Genomic DNA, 15,890 nt, shown 5'->3' on the forward strand with positions numbered 1-15,890 from the left:
AACAATTCATTTTGCAGGCAAGGTATTTGTATTGTAACATATGACCTTCAGAATTAAGTGGTGAAATTTCACAAAATAGTTCAAATATTGACTTCTTTAAAACCTGAAGAAGGTTTGATTGCTTTTTAAGGGTTTGATATTATGATTATGCTTTTATGATTTGTTGTTTAATGGGTGCTCATTTTTTTTCCATGTCCCAGGCTTCTTTATTTAAGAACAAAGTGATAAGTGACATGGGGATTAAAAACAAAAGCATCCTGGAACTTCACCTTCCCTCCAACCTGTTCCCCCCAATCTCCCTGCCCCCACATCCCTTTTGTTCCCAAGTCATTTCTTAGTGAATGAAGAACTTAATCCCAAAGCTCTGGTACAAACCTTAGGTTCTCTTTCCCTAGCTGTCCCCCTTCCTTTGCCCCCCATTCCTGGGAAGGGCTGGCACCTCAGTTTGGATGCATGGGAGAGCCCAGAGTGGTGAGAGAGACAGAGGGAAATGCCTCACCCTCAGGAAAACCAATGGGGAGTATAGCATAGTGAAGTGAGGGCCTCCATAGCCTGGGATACCAAAATGGTACCAGAGGAAAGGATACTGGTGCCTGTGAAGAAGGGGGAGAGCAGCCTCAAAATCTTCTTGTGAATAGTCACTGATCATTTACCCTTCTGGCAATGATTGCAGAACCACACTCAGACCACATCCTTCTCAACCTGAGCTGCTGGGCAATGTGGCTGATCTGCTGCAAGGTGGTTTTCAGGCACTGCAGGAACATGTTCTCCAGGTTGTCTCTCACTTGGTTCTCCATACTTGTTCACTTTCTCTTTGGGCTGGCACAAGGGTCTCTGCTTTGCATATTTCATGTAGATTTTCATTGTTGTCACCTTCCTCCACCCACTTCTGCAGCAGGGTCTGCAGCTTATACATGTTCTTGAAACTGAGCGGCAGAGCCTAAAAACCGCAGATGGTTCTTTGGCTGAACACCTCCCCGAAGAGAACCTCCAGGGTGAACCCCACATTCGCCTGAGTATATCCCAGAGTGATCCTCTTCTGCTTCAGGAGCTTTGTGAATTGTTCCAGGTCTTTCTGCTGAGCTTTGATGTCCTGGGACTCCTAAGGATCTTGCTCCAGCTTCTCCTGGTCAGGCTGCACAATCCCAGGTGGGGAAGCACAAGGCTCAGGGGAGGCCCCCTCAGAGTTGCTCTCCACCCTGGCCCCCAGTTCGCCCTCTGGCTAAGAGGTCTCCAGGCTGTCTTGAGGTCCAACCTGAGGTCCACAATATGCCACCCCCCTGCAGAACTCATATGGCAGGGGCAGGGGGTGGGGGTGGGGGTGGGTACAGGGAAATCCCCCACACCTCAGTGCCTGGCCCAACCCCCCACCGGGTTCCTGACCTACCGAGATGGTCTTGGAAGCTCATCCAGGTCCGAGGGTCAACCCAGCTGGCTCTGGCCCTCCTGGCCCATTATCTCCACCACCTGGTGGGGGTGAGAAGGCCAAGTCAGAAGCCAGGTGTCCAACCATGGGGAATGGAGGCACCCCAAGCTGGGAGCCTGGAAAAATGAGGACTCTCCAATGCTCAACACCTCTATTGTGTGCTCATTTTTATTTACTTAGTACACAGCTTGGCAGCCTTTCTTTTAAAAAAAAAAATTATTATTGATGTACAATTGTCATACAATGCTATATTACTATCATGTGCACAACATAGTGATTCAACAATTCTATATATTATGCAATGCTCCCCATGATAAGTATAGTTATTATTTGTCACCATACAATGTTATTACAGTATTATTGACTATATTTCCTATGCTGTACTTTTTTTCTTTATTTTTATTATTATGTTATGTTAATCACCATACATTACATCATTAGTTTTTGATGTAGTGTTCCATGATTCATTGTTTGCGTATAACACCCAGTGCTCCATGCAGAACGTGCCCTCTTTAACACCCATCACCAGGCTAACCCATCCCCCCTCCCCCCCTCCCCTCTAGAACCCTCAGTTTGTTTCTCAGAGTCCATAGTCTCTCATGGTTCATCTCCCCCTCCGATTCCCCCCCTTCATTCTTCCCCTCCTGTTGTACTTTTAATTCCCATAATTTATTTATTTTACAACTGTAAGTCTGTACTCTTAATTTCTGTCGTGTATTTCACCCACCCTCACACTTTCCTCCCCTCTCAGGGAACCACCAGTTTGTTCTCTGTATTTTTGAGTCCTTTCTGTTTTTTTGTTTTGTTTTGTTTTTTAAGATTCCACATTTAAGTGAAAGCAAATGGTATTTGCCTTTCTCTGTATGATTTATTTCACTTAGCATCATATCCTTAAGGCCCATCCATGTTGCCACAAACAATGAGATCTCATTCTTTTTTATGGATGAGTAGTGTTCCACTGTATATTTTATATTTTATAAATATATTTAATATGTTATATATATATAATACATACATAAATACATGCCATATCTTCTTTATCCATTCCTCTATAGATAAACAGGCTGCTTTCATGTTTTGGCTATTGTAAATAATCCTGCAATGAACATAGGGGTGTATATATACTTTTGGATTCATGTTTTTATTTTCTTTGGGTGAATACTGAGTGGTAGGATTAGTGAATCGTATGGTATTATTATTTTACTTTCTTGAGGAACTTTTATACTATTTTTCCTAGTGGCTGCATCAATTTGCAGTCTCACCAACAGTGCATAGGGTACCCTTTACTCCACATCCTTGCCAACACTTGTTATTTGCTTTCTCTTTAATACTAGCCATTCTTACTGGTGTGAGGTGATATCTCATTGTGGTTTTGATCTGCATTTCCCTGATGAGTAGTGATGCTGAACATCTTTTCATGTGTCCATTTGCCATCTGTATGTCTTCTTTGAAAAAATGTCTATTCAGGTCCTCTGCCAATATTTTAGTCAAATTATTATTACTGTTATCATTTTGATGTTGATTTGTATAAGTTTTTTAGATATTTTGGATATTAACCTCATATTGGATATATCATTTACAAATATATTCTCCCACCTACTAGGTTGCCTTTTTGTTTTGTTTACAGTTTCCTTTGCTGTGCAAAATATTTTATTTTTTCTTTAGAAGTAATCATAAAATGATGTATATTTACATCAATATATATACATACAATATACATAATATACATAAATTAGAATTTATGGGGTAAAATCATAATGATGATGATCTCTATCCATTTTTGAAGATTTACTAGTGCCAAGCACACAGTTCTCAGAGCTTTACAGAACTTACTCATTGAATGTTCTCAACAACCCTATGAAATAGGTATTATTATTATCCCTATTTTACTGTTGAAGTCACTGAAACACAGAAAAGTTAGGTCACTTGTCTAAAGTCTCACAGCTGGTAAGTGAAAGATCTAGGACCCAAAACCAGACACTGTATCTCCAGAATCTGCAGCTTAAAATACTTTGCTTCTGTAGCATTAACATGCCATAAAATAATAACATACAAGCTGAGATTGGGTTGAATAGAATAAACTGAAACCTGTTAATATCCTTATATTATTTAAGAAAGCCTAAATACCTTGAATAACTTTAAAGTTTGTTAACTGCATGTAAAAATGTCAAAGGTAACCACTCAAAAATAGGAAGATCAAAGACAAAAATTGGAAGAAAGAAGGCTCTCTCAAATCCAAAATAAGAAAGGAAGGGGGGTGAGGCGCCTGGGTGTCTCAGTCGGTTAAGCATCTGCCTTCACCTCAGGTCATAATCTCAGGGTCCTGGGATCAAGCCCTGCATCGGGCTTTCTGCTCAGCAGTGAGTCTGCTTCTCCCTCTGCCTCTGTGATCACTTTGGCTCTCTCTCTCAAATAAATAAATAAAATCGTAAAGAAAAAAGAAAGGAAGGGGGAGAAAGCAGCATAGGAAAAGCACCAACAGAAAACACAAAATAAGGTCATAGGACTAAATTCAAATATATCAGGTATTAAAATAAAAATAAATGGATTAAACCTCATTGATTAAAAAACAGATGATCAGACTACAGAAAATATTTTCCAAATATATATTACTTAAATCATACTTAAAACAAAAAGACAGAGAGAAGAGAAATGTGGAAATACAGAAAAATATATACCAAGCAAATACTAACCAAAAGCAACCTGAGCATGCTATATTGATATCAGACAAATAGATTGTAAGGCAAAGGCACTATGGAAAAGAAAAATGATTGCAATTCATTCAGGTGATGTAATAGTTCTAAGTTTGCTGCATACAAATAACCTTGAAATAGATAAAGCACAATTGCTAGAGCTACAAGGAGAAATTGACAAATTGAAAGACTTAAAGACACATCTCTTAGAAATTAATAGATTAAGCAAGGAATATAAACAAGAAATTAGAAGACTTATATAGAAATAATGAAAAAAACCTGCTTTATTAAACAAACTCAGAATCCTGAACCCAATAGATTTTTTTAAGTACACATTTTTCATCTACAAAAATTGACTGCTTGGGCTATAAAACAAGTCTTAAAAATTTCAAAGGACTGAAACCATTACAGGCCATCTTCACTAATGACAATGCTATCAAGCTAGAAATCTACCTTCTTTTCCTTCTGTTTTTTTTTTTTTTAAATCTTTTTTTCTTTTAATTTTATTAAGTTTTAAAAAATTTTAATTCCAGTATAGTTAACATACAGTGTTATATCAGTTTCAGGTGTACAATATAGTGATTCAACAATTCTATACATTACTCAGTGCTCAGCATGATAAATATACTCTTTAAACCCCATCATCCATTTCACCCAGCCCACACCCACCTCTCCTCTGGCAACCACCAGTTTGTTCTCTATAGTTGAGTTTATTTCTTGGTTTCTCTCTCTCTCTCTTTCCTTTGTTTATTTATTTTGGTTTCTAAATTTCACATAGGAGTGAAATCATACGGTGTTTGTCTTTTTCTGAATGACTTATATCACTTAGCATTATACTCTCTAGCTCTAAATATGTTGTTGCAAATGGCAAGATTTCAAAAGCAATTTTTATTGTGTTTGGTATTTATGGCTTTAAATGCTTATATGACAGAATGTTAAGTTAGAAATTGCAACTAAAGCCTCAAAGATGACAGAGATCAGATATCAATGTGAGCTGTGAAACAGACTCTTCTGGATGGAAATTTAAAGTAGATATCTAAAAATCTGTCAAAAAAACTTACCAATATTGAGGTATAAAATGGTCAGATTTGGGAAACTGGCAAGGATGTTTTGAGAGAATTTATTTGGCTTTTACATGCTGAGTTACCACTCCCCAAAGTGAAGGTGGTGCCTCCCTTTCACATTAATCTAATTAGAGGTGCTTCAGTGGGGTCACTTGGAGAGCTTAGTATATAGCTGGACAGTTTGGAGGATACCAAGGCTTGGAGCAAAAGGCACTGGCCTGAGTTGGCAGGGCAGAGAAAGTGCATAGACCAGCTATACTTTGCTAAGGTCAAAGGTGCTTTGTGACCCAGGTGAAGGGGAGGGGAGAGAGAACCAGCATGCAGCCATTTTTTTAAAAAGATTGATTGATTGATTTTTAATTCTTTACTTATTCAATTTAATTAACATATAGTTTATTATTAGTTTCAGGGGTATACTTTAGTGATTCATCAGTTGCATGTAACATCCAGTGCTCATTACATCAAGTGCCTTCCTTAATGCCTATCACCCAGTTACCTCATTCACCCACCCACCTCCTCTCCAGCAACCCTCAGTTTGTTTCTTATAGTTGAGTCTTTTATAGTTTGCCTCCTGTTTTCATCTTATTTTATTTTTCCTTCCCTTCCCCTATATTCATCTGTTTTGTTTCTTAAATTCCACAAATTAGTGATATCATATGGTATTTGTCTTTCTCTGAATGACATATTTCATTTAGAATATTTCCCTCTATTTCCATCCATGTCATTGCAAATGGCAAGATTTCATTCTTACTGATGGCTGAGTAATATTCCATTGTGTATATATACCACATCTTCTTTATCTATTCATCTGCTGATGGACATCTGGGCTCTTTCCATAGTTTGGCTATTGTGGACATTGCTGCTATAGACATTGGGATGTGTGTGCCCCTTCAAACCACTATGTTTGTATCTGTGTATAAATGCCTAGTAGTGCAATTGCTGGGTTATAGGGTAGTTCTATTTTTACCTTTTTGAGGAAACTCCGTACTGTTTTCCAGAGTGGCTGCACCAGCTTGCATTACCACCAACAGTATAAGAGGGTTCCCCTATCTCCACATCCTTGCCAACATCTGTTGTTTCCTGAGTTGTTAATTTTAGCCATTCTGACTGGTGTGAGGTGGTATCTCATTGTGGTTTTGATTTGTATTTCCCTCATGCCAAGTGATATGGCACATTTTTCCATGTGTCTATTGGCCATTTCTATATCTTCTTTGGAGAAATGTCTGTGCATGTCTTCTGACCATTTCTTAATTGGATTCTTTGTTTTTTTTCGGTGCTGAGTTTGATAACATCTTTATAGATTTTGGATACTAGCCCTTTATCTGATATGTCATTTGCAAATATCTTCTCCCATTCCGTGGGTTGCCTTTTAGTTTTGTTGACTGCTTCCTTTGCTGTGCAGAGGCTTTTTATCTTGATGAAGTCCCAATAGTTTATTTTTGCTTTTGTTTCCCTTGCCTTTGGAGAAGTGTCTATCAAGAATTTGTTGCAGCCAAGGTCGAAGAGGTTGCTGCCTGTGTTCTTTTCCAGGATTTTGATGGATTCCTGTCTCACATTTAGGTCTTTCACCCATTTTGAGTTTGTGTGTGGTGTAAGAAAGTTGTCCAGTTTCATTCTTCTGCATGAGGCTGTCAAGTTTTCCGACATCACTTGTTGAAAAGACTGTCTTTTTTGTATTGGATAATCTTTCCTGCTTTGTTAAAGATTAGTTGACCATAGAGTTGAGGGTCCATTTCTGGGTTCTCTATTCTGTTCCATTGATCTATGTGTCTGTTTTTGTGCCAAGACTACACGGTCTTGATGATTACAGCTCTGTAATGCAGTTTGAAGTCTGAAATTGTAGCAGGGAGAGGCAAGATGAGAGAAGAGTAGGGGACCTCTTTTCATCTGGTTCCTGAATTTAGCTAGATAACTATCAAATCATTCTGAACACCCATGAATTCAACCTGAGATATAAGGAAAGAATATCTGGAACTCTACAAGTAGAAAAGGGATCACTTTTTGCAAGGTAGGACATGTGGAGAAGTGAGGGATATATCAGAAGATAAATGGCACAGGGAGGTAGCCTCAGTAAGCCGGCTACTGGAAAGTGATATAGCCCTGGAGGGCAAAATAGGAAATCTTAGAAATCTGCTCCAGTGAGAGACATCCCTTCCTGAAAGGTGCTCAGGTAGAGAAAAGGGGCAGAATTCTAGGTGGGACAGTGTGGTCTCAGGATCCCTGGAGTCACAGAAAGAATGGGGGTGCCTGAGCCAGTAAAGTTCCCAAACATTGGAGCAGGGTAGCTGGTTATGGTCAGTGAGCTTGGGAGGGTGCTCTCAGCTCAGTTTGCCATAAACAATGAGCTGTGGCCTGATCCAGTGACTGCTTTCAGGATGGGGGTGCTGCAAAGACCTGAATATGGGACCCTCCACCTTCCCTTGGGAGGGGCAGAGCTGGTGTGTGTTCACGATAGGATGACCACTCTCCATGCCAGAGTCCTACAAAGTGCAGTAGTGGGGGACCCTCAGCCTTCCCCTGGGAGTGGGTACACACCTCAGAAGCCTGCAGAGTTTGGCACACAAAAAAGTTAAGACCATTTATCCCTGAGGATTTACTGAAGAGTGGGGACCACGAACTTTCACCTCTGGGGCTGGAGATCAGGGTACAGCCATTTTTGTTTTGATCCTCTAAAAGGCAGGGAAAGCCTTCAGAGAACAAAAGTCACACAGAGCAACCAAAACAACTTACACTGAACCTGGCCCCCTGGCAAGGGGAAGTGAAACTTTGCTCAGGCAAAGATACCTGAGAATCAGGACAGACAGAAACTGAAAGAATGTGTGACCACCAAGCCAGCCCTCAAGAAATAGTAAGGAGGATCCTTTAAGCAAAGAGAGAGCCCAAGAGTAACATAGACCAGAAAGAAACAGAGACAATCTACAGAAACAGGGACGTTATAGGTAATACAATGGCACTAAATTCATATCTTTCAAAAGTTACTCTGAATATAAATGGGCTAAATTTTCCAATCAAAAGAAACAGGGGACTAGATTGGGTAAAAAAAAAGCAAGACACATACATATGTTGTCTACAGAGACTCATTTTAGATCTGAAGACACCTCCAGACTGAAAGTGAGGGGGTGGAGAAACATTTATCATGCTAATGGACCTCAAAAGAAAGGTGGGAGCAATCCTCATATCAAGCAAATAGATTTTAAACCAAAGACTGTAGTAAGAGATGAAAAAGGACACTATATCATACTTAAGGGGTCTACCCAACAAGAAGATCTAACAATTATAAATATTTATACTCTTATTTGGGGGGCAGCCAATTATATCAACCAGTTAATTACCAAATTAAAGAAACACATTGATAATAATTCAATAATAGTAGGGGGCTTCAACACCCCACTTGCAGCAGTGCACAGATCATCTAAGCAGAAGATCAACAAGGAAACAAGGGCTTTGAATGATACATCGGACCAGATGGACTTAAAAGATATATACAGAGAACTCCATTCTAAAGCAACAGAATACACATTCTCCTCAAGTGTCTAGCAAGAATTTGCTGCAGCCAAGGTCGAAGAGGTTGCTGCCTGTGTTATCCTCTAGGATCTTGATGGATTCCTGTCTCACATTTTGGTCTTTCATTCGTTTTGAATTTATCTTTGTGTATGGTGTAAGAAAAAAGTCCAGTTTCATTCTTCTGCATGTGGCTGTCCAATTTTTCCAACACCATTTGTTGAAGAGACTGTTTTTTTTTTTTTTTTTTTTTTTTTCCCATTGGATAGTCTTTCCTGCTTTGTCAGTGATTAGTTGACCATAGAGTTGAGGGTCCATCTCTGGGTTCTCTATTCTGTTCCATTGATCTATGTGTCTGTTTTTGTGACAGTACAATACTGTTTGATGATACAGCTTTGTAATAGAGCTTGAAGTCTGACGTTGTGATGCCACCAGCTTTGGTTTTCTTTTTCAACATTCCTCTGGCTATTCTGGGTCTTTTCTGTTTCCATACAAATTTTAGGATTACTTGTTCCAGCTCTGTGAAAAATGTCAATGGTATCTCGATAGGGATTGCATTGAATGTGTAGGTTGCTCTTTAAAAAAATTGGGGTTTATGGGGCGCCTGGGTAGCTCAGTTGGTTAAGCGTCTGCCTTCGGCTCAGATCATGATCTCAGAGTCCTGGGATCGAGCCCCACATCGGGCTCCCTGCTCAGTGGGGAGCCCACTTCTCCCTCTCCCCCTGCTCATGTGCTCTCTCTCTCTCTCTTTCTCTCAAATAAATAAATAAAATCTTAAAAACAAATTGGGGTCTTTTCTCTTTTCTTTTGGATAAGTCTGGCTAGAGGTTTATTGATCTTATTAATTCTTTCAAACAACCAGCTTCCAGTTTTGTTGATCTGTTCTACTGTTCTTATAGCTTCTATTTCATTGATTTCTGCTCTACTCTTTATTATTTCTCTTTTCCTGCTTGGTTTAGACTTTATTTGCTGTTCTTTCTCCAGATCCTTTAGGTGTAAGGTTAGCTTGTGCATCTATAAAGATGTTATCAATCTCAACACCGAAAAAACAAAGAATCCAGTCAAGAAGACACGAACAGATATTTCTCCAAGGAAGACATAGAAATGGCCAATAGACACATGAAAAAATGCTCCATATCACTTGGCATGAGGGAAATACAAATCAAAACCACAATGAGATACCACCTCACACCAGTCAGAATGGCTTAAATTAACAAGTCAGGAAATGACAGATGTTGGCAAGGATGTGGAGAAAGGGGAACCTTCCTAAATTGTTGGTGCAAATGCAAGCTGGTGCATCCACTCTTGAAAACAGTATGGACATCCCTCAAAAAGTTAAAAATAAAGGTACCCTATGACCCAGCAATTGCACTACTAGGTATTTACCCCAAAGATACAAATGTATTGATCCGAAGGGGCACCTGCACCCCAATGTTCGTACCCTCAGTGTTCACAATAGCCAAACTGTGGGAAGAGCCGAGATGTCCATTGACAGATGAATGGATAAAGAAGATATGGTATATATATATATGCAATGGAATATTCAACCATCAGAAAGGATGAATATCTAGCATTTACATTTAGATTTTTGATGATTGACTCAATTCCTTTGCTGGTAAATGGTTTGTTCAGGTTTTCTATTTCTTCCTTTTTCAGTTTTGGAAGTTTATATGTTTCTAGGAATTTAGCCATTTCTTCCACATTGTCTAATTTGCTCATATATGAAATTGACTCAAAGTATTCTCTCTTTTTTAAAGATTTTATTTATTTATTTGACAGAGACACAGCGAGAGAGGGAACACAAGTTGGGGGAGTGGGAGAGGGAGAAGCAGGCTTCCCGCTGAGCAGGGAGCCCGATGTGGGGCTCAATCCCAGGACCCTGGGTTCATGACCTGAGCCGAAGGCAGAATGGCTACTCCAGCTTTCTTTTGATGTCCATTAGCATTATAAATGGCTCTCCACCCCCTCACTTTCAACCTAGACGTGTCTTTGGGTCTCTAATGAGTCTCTTGTAAGCAGCATATCATTGGGTTTTTTTTTTTTTTTTTTAATATCCATTCAGTTACCTTATGTCATTTGATTGGTGCATTTAGTCCATTTATATTCAGAGTAATTATTGAAAGATATGAATTTCTTGCCATTGTATTACCTGTAATGTCACTGTTCCTGTAGATCATCTCTGTTCCTTTCTAGTTTTTGTTAATTTTGGTCTCTCTTTCCCATTCAAAGTGTCCCCTTCAATATTTCTTGCAGGGCTGGTTTTGTGTTCACAAATTCCTTTAGTTTTTGTTTGTGAAATTCTTTATCTCTCCTTCCATTCTGAATGACAGCCTTGCTGGATAAAGTATCCTTGGGTTAATATTTTCCCCATTTAGCACATTGAATATATCATGGCAGTCTTTCTTAACTGCCAGGTCTCTGTAGACAGGTCTCCTGCCAGCCTTATGTTTTTACCCTTGTAGTTTAAGGACCTCTTGTCCCAAGCTGCTTTCAGGATTCTCTACCTTTTAAATTTGCAAGTTTTACTATAATATGTTGAGGTGTGACCTATTTTTGTTGATTTTGAGGGCAGTTCTCTGCGCCTCTTGTACTTGAATACCTGTTTTTCCCCCATATTAGGGAAGTTCTCAAAACTCCAAATTTTAGGTATTCCCACAGCATGGACCCATGCTCTTCTTCTAGGAGAGGGTCTTGCCATGCTTTTGCTTTTTGTTGGTACCATCTCAAGAAAGGAATCTCATGACCTGCAGTTGTTTGCAATTTATAGCTACACAAAGGAGAACACTGGTACCTAGACTCACTGTTCTTAGTCACTTCTACGTTCCTATGCCTGGTTACTCTGCCACACTTAGGACCACCCATTCTTCTTGCCACCCCAGGGATCCTCAGAACATGCTGTCACACCTAAGATTCCCTCCTGCTTCACCACCTGAGCACCTTTAATTCAGGCACATCCCCCACTGTAGCAGACTTCTAAAAGTTCTGATTTTGCACTCCTCTGCTTATAATACTTTGCAGTAGCCTCCATAAGCTGGGGCTCCTTCCCTTCTGCCTTATCCTCACCTATATCACACCAATTTCAAGTCTTCACACCTCCTACCTTCCAAACAGTGGTCACTTTTCTACTTGCTGACTTGCAGCATTTGTTTTCTCAGATCTCCAATTGATTTCTTGGGTGTTCAGAATGATTTGATAACCATCTAGTTGTATTCAAGGGATGAGACAAACTTAGGGTCCCCCTACTCCTCTGTCATCTTCTATTTATTTATTTGAGAGGGGGGAGAGAGAGAGAGAATCTCAAGCAGACTCCCTGCTGAGCATGGAGCCTGGCATGGGGCTCAATCTCATGACCCTAAGATCATGACCTCAGCTAAAATCAACAGTTGGATGCTCAATGAACTGAGCCACCCAGGTTCCCCTGGAGCCATTTTAAATCCTACCCTATCTCGTCCTTCTCAGTGGTCTCCCTGTTTCTATTTTTCCTTCACTTGTTCTGTCCAGCCTCAACAGAGCAGTCACATTAATCTTTTGAAATGTAAGTCATTACTCTATAAAATAGCTCCCGGTAAAAAGGCCAGGAAGAGTCAATGTCCCCAAGGTTCCTATAAAACTGTATTTGAACCTGGGAGGTGGCACAGGGCTATTATTATTATGCTTTAAACTGCATACATAAGTTTTATAAACCCTCTTACATTGATGGTAGTTTACATAATTTACAAAGAAAATTCATCTACACTGGTCTAAATGCAGGAATACAAATTTAGTTTGATATTAGAAAACCAGCTAATATAATTTACCACATAAAGAGATCAAAGGAAAATAAATCACATGATCATCTAATAACTGCTGCATAAATAGTTAATACAACTCAACACTTGTTTATAATTTAAAAAAATTTAATGTGCAAACTAAGAACAAAGGGGACCCTACTTAATCTGATAAAAGATATCTTAAAAATTCTTTCTAAAATATACAGTTAAGGGTAAAATGTGAGAATAATGAAAGATACCTGTTTTCTTTACTTACATTCACTGTTGTCCTGGACATGTCAGCTGGGATAGATGGTATAATGGCAAGAAAACCCTAATGGTTACTAATGTGAACTGAGCACCAGGTGGCTAGAATTCAAATATCCTCTGACCTTTCCTAGCTTTGTGGCCTTAGGCAAGTTATTTAACCTTTCCATTATCAGTTTTTCCTACTTAAAAATACTGGAATTATAGAACCTATTGCATAAGGATCTTATGAAATTTAAAATGTATATAAAGTATCTAGAGCCATGCCTGGCACATGTTGTATGTTGTGCATAAGTGTAGTCATTATTATTATTATTTAAAAGCCCCCAAAGAACCTACAAATTATTGGAATTAATAGGCAAGTTAAGGCTTCTGGATAAAAGATTCATATTCAAAAATAAAAATTGTATGTATATATACAAGCAGCAAATTTACAAAATGTAGTTTTAAAAAAGATACTATTTGTAATAACCAGCAAAAATAAGAAACAGGTGATGGGGTTTATGGAGTGCACTTGTGATGAGCACTGGGTTTTGTATGTAAGTGTTGAATCACTAAATTGTACACCTGAAACTAATATTACACTGTATGTTATATAACTGGAATTTAAATAAAAACCATTAAAAAAGAAATTCTTCTGAGGAAATCTAACAAAAACACTGACTAAGCCTTATAGAAAAATTATAAAGTGTTATTTATAGATACTGAAGGAAGATTTAAATTAATGGACCTGCATATCATATTCATGGATTTGAAAATTAATTGTTCTAAAGCTGATATCAGCCCCTAAGTTGAACTGTAGATTCAACATACTTCCAATGAAAATCTCAATAGGATTTTTTTGTGGAAATTGACAAGCTGATTCTAAAATTTATATGTCAGAGTCAAGGACTTATAATAGCCAAGCCATTAGCTGATGGTGATGGTGGTGGAGGCCTGGAAAGTATGGATCGCCTAACCAGATATTAGACTACTTATAATACTTGGTAATTAAAAGCATAATATTAGACTGGTGGGCAGAATAGAGACCCTTGAAACTGATCTGTGCAGATATGGAAGATTGGTAGATACTAGTGTTACCACTGCAGGTCACTGGGGATAAAGGTGGGACCGACTATTCAGTAAAAGACATTGAGACAATTGGTAATCCAAATAAAGGAGCAATTAAATAAGAATCCCTGTGTCACACTAAAAACAGAAATCAAATCCAGGTGGATTAAAGACTGTGAAATGTGAAAAGAAAAACTAAATATTTTAGAAGATTTTCTTTATGACTCAGCATGGGATAGGACTTCTTCAACCCATTCTTCCTGGAATCTTCTCTATCTTAGTAATAGCAATTCCATCTTCCTAGTTTTTCAGGTCAAAAACTTTGAAATCAATTCCTTTTTCACACACCCCAGATCCGTTTATTATAGCATATTCTGTTTGCTCTGTCTTACACTACCCAGAATCCTACTACATTAGGTCACTTTCACCACTACCTCCCTCTAGGACGTCTAGAGTTGTGTAGTACACCAGCTCTGCTCCCTAGACCAAGCCAATAACATCTTTTTCACCTAAATTTTTGCAGTTGACTCCTCACTCTTCTCCATATTTTTGCTCCAGCCTCCCTGCAACTATTCTCAACATGGCAACTGGAATGATCCTGTAACATAAGTCAAACAATGCTGTTCTCCTGCTTGAGACCCTCCCTTGTCTTCCTATCTCATTAAGAGAAAAGACCTTCGAGTGGCCTTCCTCACCTAGCCTGTTTCCTCTCTGATTTCCTCTCCTTCACTCCTGTTCAACCACCAGAGCCTCACCAACCTGTAACAGCAAGCACAAAGGCTGATGGGGTGGGTGGAAATAAAAAGGATGCACAGGAGAGGCACACTGATCTAAAAGATTTTTATCTGGGTTTATTTTTGCTTTTGTATCCTTTTTCTCAGGAGACATATCTATACATATGTTGCTAAGACTAATTCCAAGAGATTACTGCTCGTGTTTTTTTAGGAGTTTATCATTGCAGGCCTCATGTGTATGTCTTTAATCTATTTTGAGTTTATTTTTGTGTACGGTTTAAGAAAGTGGTCTGTTTCTATTCTTCTGTATGTAGCTGTCTCCTTTCCCCAACACCATTTATTGAAGACATTGTCTTTTCCCCAGTTTATGTTCTTGCTCTTTTATTGTAGGTTAATTGGCCATGTAAGTGTGGGTTTACTTCTAGGCCCTCTATCCTGTTTCATTGATCTCTGTGTCTTTTTCTGTCCTCAAACCATACTGTTTTGATTGCTACAGCTTTGTAGTTTATATTGAAATCTGTAGTTTATATTGAAATCGTGATACCTCCAGCTTTGTTCTTTATTCTCAAGATTGCTTTTGTTATTCAGGATCTTTTGTGGTTCCATGCAAATTTTAGGATCATTTATTCTAGTTCTGTGAAAAACTACTGGTGTTTTTATAGGGATGGAATTAAATCTGTAGATTGCTTTGGGTAGTGTGGACATTTTAACAATGTTAATTCTTCCTATCCATGAGCATGGTATACCTTTTCATTTGTGTTGCTTTCAATTTTATTCATCAATATTTTATAGTTTTCAGAGGATAGGTCTTTCACATCCTTGGTTAAATTTATCCTTAGATACTTTATTATTTTTGGTGCAAATGTAACTGGGATTATTTTCTTAATTTCTCTTTCTGTTACTTTGTTATTAGTGTATAGAAACACAACAGATTTCTATATGTTAATTTTGTATCCTGAAATTTTACTGAATTCATGTATTAGTTCTAATAGTTTTTTTTTTTTTTTTTGGTGGAATCATTAGAGCTTTGTATATATAGTATCATGTCATCTGTAAATAATGACAGTTCACTTCTTCCCTACCAATTTGAATGCCTTCCATTTCTTTTTCTTGTCTGATTACTGTGCCTAGGGTGTCCAATACTATGTCAAATAAAAGTGGTGAGAGTGGATCCTTGTCTTGTTCCTTATCTTAGAGGAAAAGCGGTCAGTTTTTCACCATTGAGTATGATGTTAGCTCTGTGTGTGTGTGTGTGTCACACCTGGCCTTTATAATGTATGTGTGTTTTATTAATTATGTATGTTTCCTCTAAACTCACTTTCCTGAGTTTTTTATCATGAACAAATGTTGAATTTTATTGAATGCTTTTTCTATGTCTATTGAGATAATCATATGATTTTCTTTTT

The 15,890-nt window shown here is 38.4% G+C and overlaps 1 pseudogene; it reads right to left on the reverse strand.

Moving 5' to 3' along the window:
* Nucleotides 1–440: 440 nt before the first annotated feature.
* On the reverse strand, nt 441–1,089 carry LOC118025940 (annotated as a pseudogene).
* Nucleotides 1,090–15,890: the final 14,801 nt, after the last annotated feature.

The sequence above is a fragment of the Mirounga leonina genome, unplaced genomic scaffold (genome assembly GCF_011800145.1).
Source record: "Mirounga leonina isolate KUSES-001 unplaced genomic scaffold, KU_Mleo_1.0 Mir_204, whole genome shotgun sequence".
In the NCBI taxonomy this organism is placed as follows: Eukaryota; Metazoa; Chordata; class Mammalia; order Carnivora; family Phocidae; genus Mirounga; species Mirounga leonina.